Genomic DNA, 16,994 nt, shown 5'->3' on the forward strand with positions numbered 1-16,994 from the left:
CACACCGAGGATTCAACTAATAATTTATCCCAGTACCTTGAGAAGGAGACTATTGCAGTTACCCTGTCAGGGCGGATAAATTATTAAAAAGAAGACTTTGGAAGTTCTTAGACTAAAGAAGAGTAGCAGAATTTCGATAAGGTTTCGAACTATAGGACCAGCGCATAGGGGTTTTACCTTAAAGTTAATTGGATGCTATAGACGATAGCATATATAGGCTGAGCATACGGAAGCTGAGACAGAGACCCAGAGTTTGGTAATCTACTGAGATAGTAGGAGAGTTCCAGCTTATAGATGGTTCAGCATTATTGGCGAAGTACAGCCAAGGCATCGGGGATATACCTATATGGTAGTTGAATGCTACATATGATAGCATATAGGCGCTGAGCATCCAGGAGTCGGGGCAATCATATAGAGTTTGAGAGGACAGAGGCCGAGCATCTATGCGATAGGACTCGTATGTTGTTGATTCAAAGACATTGTCTGACGGGAACTTCAACAAAAAGACCAGTCAAGTATAGAGTCTCCGGCCTATAGGAGTTTGAGCTAATCATTTTTAATTGAAGATTGTGAGTTTGAAACACTTAGTGATTTGCCTGATCTCTGAAATTGTCTAGCTCATAATAAGAAATCATTTACGAATCATTGGTACACGAATCATTTAGGCAGGGTAGCCAGAGGAAAATTCTATATATGAGATATCTGGTCTAACCAGCTCTACGTTTTAACAAAGGACATTCTACATCGTTTGTCAGCTAGTCTAAGACATAGTCACCTTAGCGATTGGACCCGAACCATTGTTCAAGATACTAAAGGCGTAGGCACATCCCTGGGTCATATAACCAGTATCCTGACATCTCGGAACATGTCGATTGTGTTACATGTACAGATTTTTGTATTGATGGGGTTGTTCACTTTATTTAGCATCACGCGGCCTTTTGATGGTCTGAAATAAAATTTGTTTTGATAAAAATCTGTACTCGTATTTTCGTGAAAAATTGATAAGAGTATAATGTGCGACTTACAATTGTTTCCACTGACTTTATTAAACTCCATAAGACGATCTCATTTAAGAATCATTTGAAAATAATTTGAATGTCCTTTTCATACTCTAGATTGAAGAGTTTTCATTCTGCTATGAACGAAAAGCAAAAAGTGCACTACACGCCGCAGTGAAGAGGTGACAGATATGCAGAATTAAAATAAGAGATGAACAAGATCCTTTCTAGGAGGGTCATCATTCACTTTTTTACCATTACAAAACTTAAAGTGGCATTAATAAATTAGTGAAAACTACAAAAGAAAAAAAAAGAGCGAAAATCATTCCAATAAGATCTAAGAAGAAGAAAAATATTATAACAATTGATAGTGTACATTTAACAAGCAATCATACATATACCGGCGATGATAAAAGTGAAGATTCCCGGGATGGGAAATATTCTACATCAAGTAATTCATACAGGTTGTTCAAACATACCTTCGAATGGTACGATTGCAAACCATTTCTGAAATAAGGTATCATGAAAAAGCTACTTTAAAAGAATTCTTTTGGACAGGCCAGAGATTATTGGAAGAAAGTTTGACAATTCATGCTTGGCTTTGCCCATCCGGGACTTGTTCAAGGAGGAAAAGCGATAATAGGTTACAACAATCCATCGTCATCTGACACCAGTCTTCCTGTTCCGTCAGACAGAGTAGAGTATTAAACGATTTCAAACAAAGTCGATTGCATTTGGTAGTGATAATTTAAAAGTGGAACTAGGGATTCTTAAAGAAATCATAGAAATGTCTGCTGAGTTTGGTGTATTTTTTATTGCTTTTTTCCATAATTTCTTGTTTTCTGTTAGAATCCCTGGTTCTAATTTAGCCCTATATACCAATGCATTCATTGACGGTAATAAGCCACGCATGAATCTATCTGACAAATTATTCTCAATAATCTATGGCCTGTCCAAAAGAATTCTTTAGTGTTTTCAGAATGCCTCATTTCAGGCATCGTTTTGCAGTCGTACCATTGTAGGTATCTTTGAACAACTTACATGAAATATTTGATGTAGAATATTCCCCACTGCTTCTTTTAGCTTTAACTGTTTCCTCTTTATAAAATCCACTAAATGTTTGGAGAGTCCATTGTACCTTATTTGTTTTTAATAGCGAAAATGTCATGTGCCTCTTAGACGAAAATCTGCACTTCACGAATTAGAAATAGTGCCTTTCTTTATTTAAATATACTTGTCCGGCACCTCTTCATATGCCGTTTATTGCACTTTCTTACATTTCGTTGCTTTTAAGAACAATTTTACTACTAGGCATGTAGAAAACGCATCTTCAACGAAAAAATTGAAATACATCAAAATTGTTTTCAAATAATGAATAAAATCATCATAAAAGTCGGTGCATTCAATTGTAAGTCGCGCGATATTCCCTACCATGTTTCATGAAAATATGATATGGTTTTTATCAAACAAACATCAAAGGGTCACGAGATGCTGCAGAAAATTTAAACTCTAATCAGATCATATTTTGTACAAGTAACACAATCCACCCGTTGTGAGAGTTGGACACTATTTTCCAAGTAAAAGTCTGCGTTCAAAATTGCCTGAGGGTCAAATGTGCAACAAAAAACAGAGCTTGAACAAGATATATTTGAGCATAAAATCATTTTTGAAACATGCAGAACCAAACATTTATGAAATTCTTCACAATCACTTGTCCGAATTACAAAGGTCTCGGAATCATTTCGTTACAATAATTATTTTACATAAGTCAATTGTCAACCCTTTTGCAAAAGTTAAGCTTGATTAAATGGTTATCGTTATTTCTGATACTTTTCAGGGTAAGTACTCGGAAAACTGTCAGTTTCTGTTACGATTTTCCTTATCGAAACAAGGGCGTTAGAACAACTTAAAATTAGGATTTAGCAAATTTCCCGGAAAAACACTCAATTGTGTGATAAATATGCAAATGACATGCCATGTTTCTCCTAAAATGAAGTTCAACATTAAATTCTGATAAGAAAATTCCAGCTTTACCTGGGTTGAACCAATTTTCAGGAAATGCGAAGTTTTCATTATCGGTTTGACGGTACTAAATGCTTCGCAACCCTGCTTTTCTATATTTTGCATAAAATGCACGTGTTGGATTTTTGAAGCGACCCGTCTATTATATTTTTTTGCCGTTACAGTTTCTTTTTGTTGTGGGCCTACTTTGCAAATGAATGGATCTGAAGCTGTGTTTGTGGTGTTCTGTGCCTTCGAGAAATCTACACTTACCTATATTATATTATTTGAATTAACAAAGTTCGACACTCTCCACAATTTTTGCATTGATGCCAAACAAAAACATTCGTTGCGTTGAAATTTAAATAACAAATATTTGTACAAAACATTTAAACAGAGTTTAACAAAAAAAATAAATAAATAAATAAAATAAAATAAAAAAAGTTATTACAGGTACAATGAAATTCTCCACCGGTAGTTTTATCAAAGTCGACCTGCATAATCTACATCTGAATTGTAATACCCTGAAATCCCGAATATAAGCCGGTTTTGAAAATAAGCCGATCTCGAAAATAAGCCACCATTTCACTACAGGCAAAAGAGGGCTCATAAATTAGCCACACTCGAAAATAAGCCGTCCATTTTTTTTGTATCAGTAATAATATCAATGACTTTGTTAGGACACCATATAAGATAGCAAAAGTTACCAATTTATTTCCAAATGTAATAGCAATAAAACATACTTCGGAATAAAAACACCTTAAACAGTGCGAGTTGTGCTGATTTTTAAAATCCCTGGACAGACTGAAACTTTAAAAGCAACGAAATTCCTGTCTCAAACACTTCTTGTCGCTTCAGTTCTTTTAATTAAAATGAATGGTCTTTATAACACAATGCAGTGTTTATCACGTATTGTGTAAGTTATTTATACTTTTGTTTGTTAGACCAGGGGTCGTATTCATAAAGCATCTTAAGTATAAGTTTTGACTTAAGGTAAAGTTTTTACTTAAGTTTGTGGTGATATCAGCTTCAGTCTAGGTAAAAAACTTAAGTCCTATTTATAAAACAGCTTAAACTTAAGATACGTAAGAAATGACTTAAGTCAGAAAACAAAATGGCGTCTTGAGTACGATTAAAGTGTTGCTTTTCAGATAAAAACACTTTAAACATAATTGTGCATGTTGTATCTGTCTGAAATTAATGTGTTTTTTTAATGTTTTCGTCCACAATAAAAGCCAAGAATTACTTATTAAGTTGTTTTATGAATAACAAATATACTTAAGCAAAATAAATTTCTTACCTAAGTAATACTTAAGTAAATAATCAATTTCTCATACTTATACTTAAGATGCTTTATGAATATGGCCCCAGATACAACTTTTTAATGAATTGTAATTATCTGTTAGCATCGGATTAGTTTCAATAAGAAATTGCAACAAATTGTAACAAAACAGATATATCAGAAGTATAAGTATTTATCGACGTCAATGTTTTAACTAAAGAGCAAAAATATGACATCCGTATCTTCAGTATTTCGTTACTCGAAAATACGCATTTTTTTAAACCGTTACTGAAAATTATGTACTCAAAAGTTCGCGGGACTCAAAAATAAGCCGGTCTCTGTATATTAATAAGCCATCAAATCCTTACGAAAATTTAAAATAAGCCGCGGCTTATTTTCGGGATTTCAGGGTATTATGATATTATACGCAAGAAAAACTCTTCTTCAAAATTCTCAATCTTTCGTCTCAACATACACTGTATCATATTTATATCATAAAATATAACTATGTCATAAATGTTTTACCATGTCATTACATCAAATGTAAATGTTATACATTTGTATAAATGTACGCTCTCATCTCTGTATATATCTATATAGGTGACATATAGGCCCACTGGGCCGGGTGCTTTCATTTATTTGTTTTTGTGTATATGCATATGTAATTTGTTGTTGCACATGTCACTATAATAAAATATTTACTTACTTACACTGTCATGAGATCTTTTAGTTATGATCATTATTTTGTTTGAAAGGGTAAACATTAAAGAACGTATTTCAGTTGATATGTACTATACTTATATCTCAGTCATTGAACAAGTATGTACGGGCGTAATGAATGTTAAAACGTATCCTGGAACAGTTGAAATGCGATTCTGAAATGAATACGTACGTTGTTAGTTACAGCGTTATAAAAAGGTATATTATCTGAACATTGTCATTAATCAGTCAGGCAGCTGTAGTGTTGTTTTAGAACATAGCAACACTCTCTTCTATAACAGACAGAATGGTTGCTTTTTGTTGCCGTTGCTGGTAAGTTTTTATTTACTTTTTGTTGTGATAAATCACTTGCAGATCCAGTTTATGGCATATAGCTGCTTACATGGCTTATCGTAGCGTGCTGCTGACAAGAAATGTGGCTTATTGTAGCGTGGAACGCTGACTTTCTACTTGACGTTTTGCATTTTGCCGAAAAGTCTTGAAATAAATCTAGATTCGCTGATATTTAAAAAATGTGACATTTCATTTTTTAACAACCTACCTAAAGTATTTTACATATGGTGTACTGTTAGGGCCGTCAACAAACTATACTTTAGGTTATGGTGATAACTACATCACGTGCCTGGTAAAAACATACTGCTATGAAGGCGTAGTCATAGTTGTATGGGGATTAAGTCACTTTACGCAATCCGTCTACATTTAAACAAAATTCAGCCATGTGCCAGACCCTTTCAAATGAATATACCGAAAAGTAAGTTACGATAAGCGTTTACATATTTAAATTACTAAAAAAACTGTAATGATCTATTGAACAGTGTATGATACATACAGGAAAAAGGTGGGAGAGATCCAAACGTACGTTTGAAATATAGTAATTTATTGATGTGTAAAGAATATTTGTATTCTGAGTCAAAAGGCTTATGGCTTTTTTTCTAAATATGTTCTGTTTATGTACGCAATGAACAGTCATTTTCCTAAATCAAACCCGGGTTTCAAAAAGTGAAATTGAAATGATGTCACTCCAACTTTCTGATAGGCCGACAAGTACGTAACATTAGGTTTGGCAATAGGGCAAATAATTAGGATTGTTAGCATATCTGGTAGCATGACAGATACACAATACAATACGGCCGATGTGGAATGATGTTGGCATATCTCAAAAAATACACAAATAAGCTAATAAGCTAGGTATTTTGGTATGTCTGGAAATAATTACAAATACAAAATACGGTAAATATATAGGTTTGTCGGTATATGAAATTAACAAAACACCATTCTGAAGTGCTATTTATACAGGCATATGGTTATTGCACTTGTTTGCTTATTTTCGCTACCGGCTCGGATCAAAATATTAAAAACCTTGTTTAAACAAGTTTATAGACACAAGTATTACTAGAAACATTATAGCTTTTCTTGAAACATCGTCTGATGTTGTTGATCCCAAGTGATCAGGAAGGTACTGTTACATATATGAGACATGGCAAAACATGTGTTGCAAAACCAGCCACCAATATTAAAAGAGAACAGGCATACCACGCTTTTTACACTTCGAAAGGGAGTTTGCTGACACTACAACAGTTATGTGGGTGAAAGGTGCTCATAGCAAAGATAAAAATGCTTTTTCATAGGCTGGCCTTTCACAGTTCTGTTTGTATAGTATGCTACGTTGCATTCACATTTAATATTATTCCTATTACAGTATGGTGTTACAATTGGTAGTTTGTTTTATTACACGACCCCTTATTTACAACGCCAGATAGTAGTGTATGCTATTTACCGGTCCAAACTGCAGCACAGGTGTGTTGTGTATAAGTCAATAAGTGCAACAGGAAACATAAATCCATTTCAGGCATAGAAGGTCGAGAATTTATCTTTGGTATCATACAGACAGCGAGGTTGAATGGTACGATTCAAATCCCAAAAGCAACGACACCATTTAATTACATATAACTAACGCTTCGCCTAACCATAACAGGATTCCTCTTCAAATAACGTACTCCAATATAGATACATACCACGACATACCACCTGATCAGAGTAAAACTGTAAATATAAATCACAGTATACAAAAATCTGGTACTTTCCACGGAAAAAGGGGTATACTTATAACATCGGATTTTGATGTATCAGTTCTAGTTACATGCGTAAAAAAGTTGTCATTGAATGTCACCGCTGTCGAATCTTATAATGCGTTCCCGACAAGAAGCGCGGGGAGGCGCTACTTAATTTTTCCGTGGACACAACGGCAGAATAGTCATTGGCCAGTGTCAAGTACTGTCTTAGTAACGAGTAACGTTGACAATAATCTTGTTAGATTTTGTAAGACCTCAACCGGTCTCTTAAACGCCACAATAATTGACAGGCTTGATGTTTATCAGTATCACAGCTCCGACAACTACAATGGCGGCACTGGCATCCTTATTGAAGCTGAAGGTGATATTACGGTAGTAGCTGGAGTAGAAGGAGATCGATACTTCACATGGGTGGCTTCAACCGTTTCCGGGATTCCAATCAAGTATTGGGCAAACAGATATATAGTGCCCCAAACGAGACATGCTGGCACGGCTTCGTTAATGATACGGTCAGAGAGTCTTTTTACCCGAGTAAATATAAGTGCAAATACTCACTCATCACAGTCTATGATAAAAAACCAATCATTCGTAAATACATCTGTGGTTCTAACAGCTGATGAAACATTCACTATTTCGCAAAACAATTTCCATGTCAACAATACAATGTATCAAAATGATGATTTTATAGTTCTGGTGCCGGGAGTTGATCAGTACATCAATGACTACCGCTTCACCGTTCCACATCTACACTCTAATTTAACGAAGCTGCTTATGAAGAATTACATAGCAGTTATTATTCCAACAACGTTCAAAGACAACTTGCTCATAGATGGCGTGCCTGTGCCTGAGACTCGAGAACGAAAAGACAGTTTTCCGTCCCGTCACCGTTTAGTAATTTCACCGTTTTGTCATTTGAAATTAGTGAAGGTAATCACAGAGTTCGTCACCGTTTGTCACATGTGAAGTTTGGACTGCTTGTTTATGGCTTAGGAACAGTAAATCATTACTGGTATAGCGGTATAGAAGAATACATCTACAGTTACGAATTCTATGCTGGTTTCAATTTACAAGGTAAATACATTCGATGTTGTAGATCTCTTTTTTGATATTCAGTTTCATTTTTTAATGCTTTTATAAAATTTTCTTTATAAAAATTCAGAACACATTGACATTGGTCTTGTTGTACAACTTGGAACATTTTTAATCATTAAATTTATATTGGTTGTTATATATTTTACGGGTTTCCTAACTGATTATACATAAATACCATTATACATTTTATAAACTTGTGTTATTATACATTTTAATCAAAGTATTCTAAAAGCTGATCAACTTCAAATACAAGGCACCCATTTAGCATTTTCGGCTTGTAATGTAAATATAGTGTAACACAAACTATTAATATATTCTAGGCGGCCAATGTGAGTACCCTGGTACTGAACCAACAACACATTCAGTACCCCATGTCTTTACAGGCTCAACCGGTACAAAAGGTCCCGGTAAGAATTTTAGCTTATATAAACATATTATTATTAGTGTTATTATAACAGTAGATTGATGTGGGATGCAGTATTCGGCTCGAGTGGATTTTGCTAGATCGGATCTCACGAGGCGCGCAAGCGCCGAGTGTGATCCGACCTTGCAAAATCTACGAGAGCTGAATACAAAGTCCAAGATCTAGCTACTGTTATAATGACCCCCTTTTATTATATACCTTTAGCATTTTGATTCTTGTTTTGTTCTTGAACGAAATCTTCAATGTTTATCGATATTAAATGGAATTAGTGAAGATTTTATGTGCGCTATTTATAGAAATATGTCGGGTCATGCATATTTATGAAAATATTCCGGCAGCATACAATACGGAAGGTACAATGCGGAATTTAAAAAGTACAATGCGGAATTTCTATCTGTCTGTTCATATGTAATTGTGAAATTCAAGCCGATATTTTACGGCCTGTTTTTCACAATTAGATATGAACAGGCAGAAAAATTCTTATTGTACCTTTTAAATTTCGTATTATACCTTCCGTATTGTATGTTGCCGGACTACTTTCATTCATATGCATGACCTGACACAGTTCCATAAATAGCGCACATAAAAACTTCACTAAGCTCCATTTTAATATCGAACTCACGACCCCGAGATCCGTAGATTTGCGCTCTCCCTATTGAGCTAAGCGGGTGGGCTACACATATTTTGTTTAAAGATCAATATAACTTATGTTTTACGTACTAAAGAACACACATTCTACGATCAGGTAATGAAGTTATAAGCGGTTGGTAGAAGTACATTGTTTAAGTCCATGAAACATAACATGAGGTGTTTTTTAGTCGAATTAAATTGTCTTATTGTCTTTATAAATATTTCAGATCAAAACAACGTTACAATGTGCTACATTTGTGAAGATCTTGAACGGATTGACCTTTGCGACACTGTCAAAGCATGCCATGTAAAAGAGGTAGACATTATCTAATGACAATAAATTGTACCATGACATATATACAAGTTAAAAACAAAAACAAAAAACAAATAGTAATTTTAAATGAAATTTGAAATGTCTTGCTGATATGATGAAATCAAGTTTTTTTCATATTTTCATTTACAATTTCAACATGCGAACAACTGACCAGAGAGCGAATCTAATATCCAGTACATGTATAATGTTTTAGGAACCGAGAAAATGAATATCTCTCAATTAAAGACAAAAGAGAACGTGAAAGGAAACAAGAGCTACCCGTTATCTTTATTATGTCTGTAAAATATCTTTCCATATAATGCGCTCTTATTTTCTCTAGGTGTGCTTTGTGGAAAGACAGAACAAATCAGGACGTATCGTTTACAGATCTGGATGTTTAGTTGCCGATGTATGAATAAAAGCAAAAACTATACATTTTTCAAATATTTTGTTTGAATCAGTCTCTTTATTTGTGTTCTAAACAGACGTAGATAAAAGAGCTGGGTCTGGATTTTAATGAGATAATAATATAAAAAATGAAGTCAAGAAAACTATTTAAAATACTAAAATATAATCTAGTCTTTATTTATACTTTGGAAAATAAAAGTGAGATGGTTCAAACTCATAAGAGGAATTTAAAAAAAAAAGAAGCAACAAATACAGCAACAACAACTGGCTGTTCCATAGCAGTCCTCACTGTGTTGATAACATTCTCTGTGTTTTTATCGTGTCCGGTATGTTTCCCCTCGTCTGTGTATATTCGTGAACATTTATGTATGTACTAATTCATTAATGACATACACTACAAGTTTAGGCTTTCTTGAAAGTGCTGGTTTTGAAACGTGACGTTTCCTTTTGGATTGTTTCTTTATGTTTAAGGTATGTGCAAGCGGGCACCAAGAGTCACTGTCTCAGGACAACTTCTGTGTTGAATGCTGCAGTGGCAGCTTCTGTAACAACAAAGGGTGTGGAAGTACAGGTACATCAATTTTTAACATAATTCTACGTTACCTGGGAAGGTTATAATAGACTTGGTTTAGTTCAACCTACTCATGAGGGGTTTATTAAAAGCCAAATACCACTCATAAGTAGAACTCTGAGCGGAACTACATGTAACAGAATTAATAACAATATGACTATTGACAGGGATTCTAATGGTGTAACGACATATCGAAATAAATTAGTTTGTCGATACGTGTATTGTATCATAAGCCCGTTTCAGTATAAATGTATAGCTTTTCCTGGAATAAGGTTGTCATTTTTGAAATATTTTATACAGTTGTTGTCATTAAAAAATTCTCAATATTTGTTACAGTAATTAAGTGTATATACTTACATAAATGAGTTTATGTGTAAGCCTATGGTTGTTTCTTATTAAGATATTAACATACGTACAATAGGGAAACTTGTAAGGACACCCGTGGTCTTGGGCTTTACGCATCAACGCTTTAAATCTGAAATTTGGACTTTGACGTTAAACCTATGAAAATTCAAACAACGGTAGGCCTACCTTCCATTATAATAAACATATTTACTGAGACTTCGTGTAAAAGGCAAGTTTTGCATTTCAATATTTAAAGTATCCTGCTTATTAAATTACAATACAATTAAAATTTCAAATAATATACACAACATTTGCTAACCTCTTAAGATAAAATAAACTCTTAGTCGTTACTTTTACATGACATTATTCTATACCATTCTAGTGACCAGTATTCCAGTTAACCGGTAATACAAAACTAACTCGTTATCGCCATAAACAGTGTCTTCAGCATTACAAAAGATAAAATATAAAATAATAATACAATTACAAAAGGGAAACAAGTTAGGCTTACCAATTTATGGAAATGAATGACCGGTACTCTACGTTCATAGTATCCGCCTGAATGTATGAAATAATACTTTATAAGACATACAGGCATTCCTATCTTTTTTATTGCGCGTTGTCGTTTCGTTTACGCTATTTTAATTTTAGGGATCCCAAGCCGTGACCACAGAGGTCCAGTATGCTACGATTGTCAACACGTGTCGTCACCTGAACTATGTACCTCTGTGATGTTGTGTTCACAGCATTAGGTAGATTTTCTCTAAATATACAGTCACCATTTTTCTACCTATCTTTTCTAAAAGTGCGTATGGAATAAAAGTACACCATGTATATGTGCATATGACTCAACAAGATCAGTCCTATCCTGAAACAATCTCATTTACGATAAGGATAATATAGAATTACATTGTGTACCCAGCAATAAAAAGTATCAGAAGCACGCAACAGCTGACGTCATTGGTAATATGTTGTTTTGCAGGTATGTCGTATAGAAAAGTTGACATGGGGTGAAGGCTATCATTACAAGATGGGATGTGCAAACAATCTCGTAAGACAGTTTCTGTATTCTTTTATGAATTTAATTTTGTGTTTAGAATCTCGTACCGACATACGTCATCCGTAATTAATTTGACTGGAACATTTTAAGGAACGTGTATGTGTTTTTAAGCTTGTATTTTTTGATACTTTGTAACACAGAAGTGCCAATGGAAATATGTTTATTATAGTTTACATTTAGATATCATTCATATCAGTAATATCATTATTTCTTTAAACTATTCAATAAGTTAAACGTTCAATTTCACCATTAAAACGCAAATCCACGAACGAATTTTTTTTGTGTTACTATAATTATCAACTGTAGTTGGATACAAACATGTAAATTTCCAACGTCGAAAATTAAAGTCAGACTTTTTACATAACGGACAAGGTACTATAGGAAAGACCTAGATGACGTTACAGTTATTTGCTGAGTTTTTCTTTTCCTCACAGTGCGATCCTCTAACGAGAATGGTTCATCACCTGTCAAAAGGAGCAACACCTGTCTGTCATTCTTGTTGCACTGACGATTATTGCAATAGGAATTGTACCACAACTTCTAACGGAGCTGATGGATCTGTTTAAGTTGGTAAGAAAATTTGATTTAGACAATTAAACAAGTACTATTAATGCTTAATGTAGGTACACATTAAGGAATGAAAGATCACGAGAAATTTGGCAACAAAGGAAAAGTTGTAGAATATCAGTATGAAACAGTCTAAGCAGTATATCAAAAACATATATCTGTTTCATTTATCATAAATTATGACTACAAAGATGATCAGGTGAATGTAAGGGATAACTGTCCGGCTTTTATTCAATTAAAGTTCTAGAGTGTTTTAAGCATTTTTGATTAAACCATGTATATGAATTTTTGCATTTTAGGCTGAGTTTGAAAGCTTACAGACAAAACTGACTGAGGTTGAAGCGTTGCATTTTCCGCAATTAATTTTGTAAATAAACTATGTTTTTTGTTTTAGTGTAAACAGACTTTGTATGACACCAGCGTATATATTGAGACATTGTACTTTGCATTACCAACTTTTAGCACTATTTCGTATCTGATAAAGCGGATGAAACATGGATAGGTCAAACAAAAAGAAGAAAAAATGAATGAAAATATTTATCTGGTAATTAAATATAGATAGCTGTATTGTGTTCTAATAAACATTACATTATCTTCAAATTCGTTTGCATCTGTTGTTTTCATTTATAGGAAGTATTTTGCAAAGAAAAAATTCCACTCATTGTTTGTATCAAATTTCTCCAAACCACAGAAAAAATAAATACTTTCAAGATAGCATTCTAATATTTAGATAACAAATCCTGCAAATAGTCAATTTCGTTCGGTTTTCATATTTTGTGTATTGAAAATGTATTGTTTAATTTATCAGTAGGACATGAATATAAGAAGCAACAGAGACTCGCCCGCATTCTGAAAGGCATGTTGTTTTAACCCTGGTGAGAAGTGACCTAGGTTTAAAACATATATCAGTAAGAGCGGCCTGTCGCTCCTGACTATATTGACAATAAATAACAAATGCTAATTGAATGGGATAAGGCCGTGACTTTTATTATTATAATATCATTACAGAAAATTAATGAATTATCATGGCATATTGTATGAGATAGAAGTATCACGAAACGAAGCATGAAATGATAAATTTCTAGCCAAAATGCATAAAAACAAAATAGACAACGCTATGATGCTAAAACTCTATTTATGATAAGTGCACATGTACTAGACAATGCAAGGAGAATGCATAGTACTAGGCAAATGCAGCTACTGAAAATCCGAGGCCAAGACGCTTAACGAATTCTCAATGTAATGATGGTGGATTTTACTTTGATTGCCCAAAGCATGATAATGTTTATATATACAATATGCTATACCGAAATGCATAACATCAGTAATAAAATGATAAGCATTGTGATCATCATCAAAATCATCCATTCAAACATCAACATAAGAATCGTCTTGACCACTAGTCGCGTTCATCAACATCATCCTTTTCTGTACATAAATCTACTAAATCCGTTTTAGTATTCTTTGTATAATCACCATCTGCAACGACAACAACATGATCAAAATGGACAGCATGATAAATTATCACGCTTTCAAAGTCTTCAACTGAGTAGTAGCAACAATCATAGACGGATTCATTCATTCATTCATTCATTCATTATCGAAAATAATCTCTCGATTTTTCAGTCATTCTTTTTAATTTTTTGGCATTTCATTTGTAACAGAGTGTACATCTAAGTCAGTAGTGAAAGAAACTGACAATGTTCAGGTTTAGCTAGTGATCTAGCTTTTGCATACAAGTGTCCATAGACTTGTTAAAACCAAGTTCTTACATCTTTGTCATTGTGATGCCAATATCTTGGCTCTAAACGATATTTGATAGTCAATATATTCTCTAAATCATATCCTCTGGCTAAAGCGTCTAAAGCAAATATGCAGTAAACACCACACATGGCACTGCTTCCACTTTGAAGTCGTATGTTGTTCCTAGTCAAGCTTCGGATATTGTTGTCCAAGAAGGGTCGAATAGCTTCCTCTAATGGTGGTTCCATAAGAGTCAAAGTAGATGGCTGTATTTTCTCTGAAGCTAACAGCCAACCAATGTTCTCCAGGTTTATCTGAGTGTTCACTATGTAAGCTTTCACAAGACAGGGTTTCTGCTTCGGTAGATGATCCTTAGGACACACTTCTCCATTGAGTGTTCTCAATATAAACGATTTATCCAATATGTATTGAAGTTCATGGGTATTCATGATTCCAGGCGTCTTTCACTAGATCTGCCCATATACTCATCCAGCTTTCCCGTGGATCTAATTGATGTTGGGCTAACATGTTCCTTATATCTACCCACATATGCAGGGTTTGTACTTTCTCACTGCCATGCACGTCCATGAGCTCTAGTTTTGGATACCATTTTTCCATGACATTGTAGAGATTCAGTTGATTGAGAGCTTTTTCAATATACAACTCCTTCCACTCGTCTGTTGATGTGAACAATCACAGTTGATGCTGTAATTGACTGGGATGATCCACTACACATCCATAACAGTTCTTATGTACCTCATCGAAGATGAGTGTTTGAAGTTCTTCCACAACACGTTTAAGGTGTCTCGCATATTCTTCAGTTTTCTTTAAAATATCGGTTCATGGTATTTCACTTTCTCAGCATGTTAACCAAAATGGCATGTTTCAGACATTACGGTGAATTTAAATAACACAAAATGACACAAATCCACTGGCCAGGTTCTAAGTTTATTACGACTGAGATATACATGTATCACTTATTGATTTGATTCAACAATGCAATTGGGTTTTGGCTTTTAACATTAATTTGAAACAAATAAGAACTTTAAAGAAAACATAATTACATACATTTTACATAGATTTTAAGTACAGTATTTCGATTTGTTTGTTTGTTTTGGGTTTAACGCCGTACTCAGTTATGTTACGGCGGGCAATATGTAGAAATCAGTTTTAACATTTGTTCGTTTTTGTAAAGAAAACACAAATTCAGGTATGACATTTTTATCCCAAATGACACAAGCCTCGATGTCAATAAAATGATATGTTAATCATGTTTATGGTTTTAACGTTTTACCACAATTAGCATCTGTTACAATAGAGTAAAGTGGAAACTTCACAGGTCGCTCAACACGACTAAAACGAAAATGTTGCAAGCTCTGTTTGATTGAGTCTGTTCATGAACGGTTGTGGAAATGCATGCTACCGTCCACGCCCTCTAGCCCCGGGTTGAGCAGAACTCAACATTTACACATGCTAAAAGTACAAAAAGCAATTTAGAGACATCCGCAGATGTATTCAAGCCGTGTATTCCAGCATCTAAACAGGTAGTTTACATTTGCTGATAATAGGCATCTAAACCAAGTTGTGTATTCCCGTTGATTATCACCATTATAGGCAAGTAGTATATTCCCGTTGATTATCAACTTCTTAAGCAAGGAGTGTATTCCCGTTGATTATCAACATCTTAAGCGAGTAGTGTATTCCCGTTGATTATCAACATCTGAAGCAAGTAGTGTATTCCCGTTGATTATCAACATCTTAAGCAAGTAGCGTATACCCGTTGATTATCAACATTTTAAGCATGTAGTATATACCAGTTGATTATTAACATCGGAAGCAAGTAGTGTATACCCGTTGATTATCAACATCTTAAGCAAGTAGTGTATACCCGTTGATTATTAACATCTTAAGCAAGTAGTGTATATCCGTTGATAATCAGCATCTGAAACAAATAGTGTTTACCCGTTGCATAATCTGAAAAAAGTAGTGTATACCCGTTGATAATCAGCATCTGAAAAAGTAGTTAATACCCGTTGATAATTAGCATCTGAAACAAGTAGTGTTTACTCGTTTATAATCACAATCGGAAGCAATAGTGATAAGCATCTGAACAAGTAGTGTTTACCTGTTGATAATCAACATCTGAACAAGTAGTGTATTCTCGTTGATAACAAGTCTTACACATCCTGCTAGACTTGAGCAGTTGAATTCTTAATACGATATGTCTATTTAAACTCCATCTCTATGATAAGCATTTTAATAAGGTCCATTAAAACAATATTGTAGTTAGCCTAGGCTATTTAGTCATCAAAAGTTTTTGTTTACATGTTGATATAAAACACACTGTGTATAGTAGTCGCAACTTGACCGCGATGGTTGACCTTAGGCTGATTATTCATATCGATTATTTCATAGCAGAAATAAGGGTTGCTTAGGGTAGCCGTGTATATTTATATGGAATTAGTTTGTAACAGTACAGTATCTAAATTGTATACTTACATTTGATCAGTTAAAACTTTCAAATACACTAATGTATATTCACACAAATTTATATTTCCATTTTCTCAGACAGCTCGTGTTTTACGCACACTCCTTTTCAATAATAGGTTGTGCCTCATTATTTATTATAATAAAAGAAGGTCAACCATCGGGGTCAAGATGCGTCCACTATATATGATTTTAATAATAATAAAAAAATGCAATTTTAATATTAATTTTTATTAAATGCTACGGTTTATTTCATCGTATATAGACTACATAACTATACT

At 34.1% G+C, this 16,994-nt stretch overlaps 1 long non-coding RNA gene across 1 annotated transcript; it reads left to right on the forward strand.

Annotated features, from left to right (window-relative positions):
• Positions 1–8,493: 8,493 nt before the first annotated feature.
• LOC123528327 (uncharacterized) lies at positions 8,494–11,611 on the forward strand. The gene is made up of 4 exons (XR_006681962.2): positions 8,494–8,572; positions 9,447–9,535; positions 9,873–10,511; positions 11,508–11,611. It is a non-coding gene; the product is annotated as an uncharacterized LOC123528327 (long non-coding RNA).
• Positions 11,612–16,994: the final 5,383 nt, after the last annotated feature.

The sequence above is a fragment of the Mercenaria mercenaria genome, chromosome 14 (genome assembly GCF_021730395.1).
Source record: "Mercenaria mercenaria strain notata chromosome 14, MADL_Memer_1, whole genome shotgun sequence".
NCBI classification, from domain to species: domain Eukaryota; kingdom Metazoa; phylum Mollusca; class Bivalvia; order Venerida; family Veneridae; genus Mercenaria; species Mercenaria mercenaria.